We start from the raw sequence: 5,849 nt of genomic DNA on the forward strand, positions 1-5,849 counted from the left end.
GTCTTTATACACCACTGAAAATATAGTTATGTATATTATATTGAATTGCATTGCTGTCTAAAGGTCCTTCTAAAATGAACACAATGCACCTTTAACCTTTTAACTGTCACTGTCCTATATGGCATTACAGATTTAAAACAATAATTTCTTAGTCTTAACCAGTACTAATCTTAACAACCTATACATCTTTGGAAAGCTCGAAAGATTGAAGTTTTCATCTCTCATCACCATTTTGCAAAAATAATGATATAGTAATTTTCTAAAATGTCTCCGGCTAACAGGTGGGCCAAAGGTGTTTTTACATATTTATTATTATATTATTTACATATTATTATTACTATTATTATATAAACTGATATAATCTTGACAACCTATATATTGTTGGAAAGCTCTAAGCATCTAGTTTTCATATTTTAAGACCATTTGATTATAGAAATTTAGTAGTGACAGTCATTTTGTAAAATTTCACTCACCCCGTAATACCCCTTACGAAAAAGAAGTACACTTCAAGTTCATTTTATTAAGTATACTTAAGTAATGTTGGAGTATAGTTTTAAGTATACTTTATGTAGTAAGTGTACTAACATTTATGTTCTAGTAGTACACTTGTAAGTGTACTGCTTGAATACCGCTTGGGACTAAATTGGCCCACTTTTAGTATATAAAAGTTTACTTCTAAGTGTACTATAAGTGTAAGAGTAGTCAACTTTAAGTGTATAACTAGTGCACAATTAGTTCTTCATTTGTACTGCAAGTGAACTCATGAGTATACTAGTAATTTTCTAGACTTATACTTCAAGTGTACATGCAAATGTTTGTTAGATTACTCTTAGTAAACTAGTAGGTTACTCATTTTGTGCTGCAGGTATACTTCCAAATGTTCTTTTAATATACTTTTAGTTAACTAGTAGTTTACTAGTCATATACTGAAAGTGTACATGCAAGTGTTCTGTTAGTGTACTCTTAGTAAACTAGTAGGTTACTTATTGTATACTGCTTGTGTAACAAAGCACTTTGACACTGAGGATCCATCTGCAGGATTTTATTAAACACTCATATTCCAACAGGCAAGGTCAAATAACAGCAATGTCAGGCAGGCAAACCGCTCAGCAATGACAGCCGGTACAAATCAAGACTTTGCACTAACTGAATGTTTCCAGAGAGTTTATATAGGCTGTCCAATGAGTTTCAGGTGGCAGAGTAATCAGTCCAGGTATGCGGGATTATGGGAAATGGAGTCCAGAACGAAAGTAAATATTCAGGGGATTCAGCCATATATATAGATATATATATATATATATATACAACCTCAAATCAGAAAAAGTTGGGACACTGTAGAAATTGTGAGTAAAAAAGGAATGGAATAATTTACAAATCTCATAAACTTATATTTTATTCACAATAGAATATAGATAACATATCAAATGTTCAGAGGTGGAAAAAGTACTAAAATATTGTACTCAAGTAAAAGTAAAGTTACTTGTCTAAAAATCTACTCAAGTAAAAGTAAAAAGTAAGTCATTTTAACTTTACTCAGAGTAAAAGTTACTTTTTTTTACAGCGGGAAGAGGTGGAGGATTCTAGTATAGTTCAAAAACGACAAGGGAATATACATCTCAAACTAGTTGTTTTTAATTGTAGGAACATCTTTACTAAAGTGCAATAACAAAAAGTTAATAAAATAAAAAGCTTTTTAAAGTAAGAAACATTTATGGAATTGTTTAATGATTTTTAAAGGTGAGTTATGCACTTTTGAAGGTGGTCAGCAGCTTGTAAATACAATCACTATAGTAAGGTTGTAATTGATGTATTGCTGGTAACATACATTATTTTATTAAACTATATATAGTTTAAATGAGCATATGATGAGATGAGTGCCATGTCTATATACATTTGACACGTTTATTATCTACTTACTTCCCTGACCTGGGTACCTGATGACCTTTATTCTTCTCTCTCTCTTTCTCTCTCTCTCTCTCTCTCTCTCTCTCTCTTTCTCTCTCTCTCTGCAATGTCTAATGACCTGCGCATTCTCGAGGACGTTTTGAAGTTGTTTTTGACTTGACGCGAAGCTGCTAGACCTCGGAAGATAATGCGCATGGTATTAAAAACGCGTCGTGCAATTTCGTACTTAAGAGCATGAATCCTACCTTTCATAGAAATGAAACACTCGCTTCGCGTCAGTGGAAAGTGGTCGCTTAAATATGACCAGGGGTTTCTATCATAAGATTTGAACTGAGGCGGGTCTGCATTAGCGCGCGCCTGTCTCGTCCGTCTCCATGGTTCTTTTTGCGCGTTCCCCCGGGCCCCGCCCATTTACATCCATTGCGCGTCTTTATCACCTTGCTTTTTAAAATATTTTTTTACTCAGTAACGGATATGATTTAAAAAGTACAATACTTTAAATAAAACATACTTAAGTAAAAGTATAGTAAAAGAATACTTGCAAGTATACCTGCAGCACAAAATTAATAACCTACTAGTTTACTAACACTAAAGATTCTCCATAAAGATAATATACATTTGTACACTACATATACTTTCAAAATTTACTTAAAATATACTGTTTCTAAAGGATGCTAAATAATGTATTTTATAAATATGCTGTCAGTGCATTATAATGATAACTTTATACCTAAAATAAACTTTAAAATAAGTTCAAATTAGTATACTTTAAAAATTGCACAGAACTTTAACTCCAAGTATATAGTTTTTTAAAGTATACTTTTAGAAAATATACTAAATTATAATTATTTTGAAATATGTTAAAAGTTTAATTGTAAACAAATATGTTGTAAGCATAGTACTTTCAATATATTCAAAGATGGTACATTTCTTTCTAAGTATATTTGTAATGTACTATTGCAAAGTTAAATATACTTGAAATACAATTAAGTATATTTATTTTTCACCAGGGCTAATCATATTGCTTTTTGCAGCTTTCTTGATGTAGCTTTTGTTGTTGCATTTTTACTTAATACTTTTAAGTATATGTCAGTAAACAAGTATAGGCCAAATATACTTAGACATTTCGGTCAGTATAGGTCAAGTATACTTTAGTACAATTTAAGTATATTTCTGAGAAGTACCTAAAGTACATTTTAGAGAAGTACATAAAAAGTCAACTGAAAGTATACTTGCTTATTTTAAGTTTTAAAAAAGTATACTTATAGCACACTTGAATAAACTTCTTTTTCGTAAGGGACATATGAATTATTATATATTCACAATTCTTATATCCTATTACAAATCTTCAAAAATCTTGACAAACTTTTTAATAAAAAATGATGCAGTGACAGTAATTTATTAATTTGTGAAAATGCAGCAAACCGTTGACACCTAGTGGAATTACTTGGTAACACCACTAAAAGTGTGACAAAAACCTCATTGTTTGTGATTTTAACTTAAAATCAGAACTAATTGAGACCCATTGCCTTATTTTGTTTTTTAGCATTTTGGTTGTAAACAATTACATTTTTATGGGTTTTAATATAAATATATAGACTTATTGCATTATTTTTAAAAAATAAACTTAAACTGCTGAAACTATTTTTAATTTAATATTCACAACTCCAGACACTTCTGTGAATAGCTTTAAAGTGTCTTCCTTAAAAATACAGCAAGATTTTGCTTCTAGACCAAAGAAGAATGGCAGAGTTAAATTAATTTAAAGGTGCACGTCACCTTTACAACCCCCCCCCCCCCCAATCAAAAAGGGGGGTGACAGTTAAAGGGTTATAATATAATTAAGGCCTAGTCCTGGATCAATCTACACCATGTCCAGAAAACGGTCCCATTAAGACTTAATTTTTACAAACGTGCCTACAAAAATTGTACTGGTGTGGATCTTGAGACAAAACAATGGTACAGATACACGAGTTTAATCTATGTTTTAGTTAAGGCAGCTCAAGCATGCTGTTTAATCTGGGAGCAGACCTAAAACGGTCTTTATACTTTAAAATGGTCACATAATTTTATCTCTTTTCTCTTAAGTCCTTATGACATTGTCTACCTGTACCCATGTATCTGGCATTGCAACTGGTAACAAAAAAGCACATTTGCAAGGTCACACCACCCAACAAGGTAGAGATTGAAAAAATGGGAATGCACGAAAACGTGCAAAAGTAAAGCCCACCCTGAATGCAAGCCACACGGAAAGGCTCTCTTTAAAAAGAGACAAAAAATTCAACTTGGCCCTTTTCATACAGCACCCAGTGGGAATGTGAAGATCAATCAAAAGCATTTTGAGAAATGTCAAACTCCCGTCTCCCTGCAAGCCCACTGTACCCTAAACAGAGGGGCTTCCATTTGCCGAAAAATTGCTGCTGTTAATTATAAAGCCCATTAGGTTGGGACGGAGTCGATAGAATCCTGCTTTTATAACAAACTAGAGCGTGTTTTTCTCAAACTCATTCCAGCCAAACCCTGCTCCAAACAATCTCTGTCCGTACACTGTTAATCACATCCTCCATACCACAGTGACATTATTTCTGAAGACAGTTCTGTCAATTAAATGCCATTCAACACAAAACAAACAGCCAATCAGGGAAAGTGTGAACTGTGGCTATTATGTGCGCGTGGCAGTCATATTTATTTATGGAGATGTCAAAACTGCAAGATACAGAAATAGCTATGAACACAACAAAGCCATTATGACATCTGGCAAAAAAAAATTCTGTGAACTGCAGTCTTTTTTATATTTTCTTAGTTATCCTAAAAGAATAATGAGTGTTTTGTAGAAACTGCATAGGTGTTATTACTGGATCTGTATTAGTTTCTACCTTCAATGGAAATGAAGTCTAAATCTTCTCTATGCAAGATTTAAATATTGCTAAAAGTAAATCCAGCATAAGCCAATGTGTTACTACTGTGGGCCCTATTTTAACGATCTAAGCGCATTGTCTAAAGCGCACAGCGCAACGTCTAAATGGGTGTGTCCGAATCCACTTTTGCTAATTTAAAGGCTCTCTAAGCGAATAATGTGCAACGTCATTTCCTGTTGATGTTTGAACTGTTTTCAAACAAACGGAGTGTAGCTAACGCCTCCCCCTTCCTCTCCCGTCCGTGCTTTCATGAACGCGCCCAACCCCCACCCCCAAATCCTTCTTGTCTTTATTGGCTGGAACACTTTGTTATGTTTTGTTGTGCTAGGTTTGGCCACTATGTTGATATTGCCATTTGTCGAGCCTGAGCTGTCTACAGAGATCGCGTTTTTTTACAGTTTGATCAGCGGACAGGCAGCAAGCAGATAGTGAGGAGATGTTTGCTGTATGTAACAAAAAATGTTTTATGGTCTAAAACGTGTCAATTCGCTTAGAGCGCCTTTAACGACGGGAAAAATTGTTTGTGCGCCGAGCGCATGGTCGAAAAGAGTTGGTCCTATTGTAATGGGAGTATTTTGGGCGTAACGTGCAATTAACCAATGAGAGTATCAGCTCTCATCTCCTTTAAAAGCCAGTTGCGTTGACGCTATGTCTAATCCTTATTTAGATGGCGGACTTTGTAAACTGAAAAACTAAGCGGAGGAAGATGATCCCCAGTTTAAGATTAATGTTAAATAATTGTGTTGTTTTTCACTTGAAATTGTTATTTTTTATTAAAACCTTTAAATATCATTTTCTTTTAGTCATGGAAATAAAAAGCAGGCTTTTAATTGCTTTAAATGTATGGCTATCTATCCAATATCATCAAAAAATAATTTACAAGTAAGATAAGGTTTGTACTCTAAAAATACTTTATTTGTAACAAACAGGAGATAAAGAATTTACAAACGGCTCTCCGCACGTTTCAGCACTTGGACAGCGTTTTTTTTAAGCAAAGAGTTTTTTTAAGCATTACTTAAAAATGTG

Source organism: Misgurnus anguillicaudatus, chromosome 16 (assembly GCF_027580225.2).
Source record: "Misgurnus anguillicaudatus chromosome 16, ASM2758022v2, whole genome shotgun sequence".
Lineage (NCBI taxonomy): Eukaryota > Metazoa > Chordata > Actinopteri > Cypriniformes > Cobitidae > Misgurnus > Misgurnus anguillicaudatus.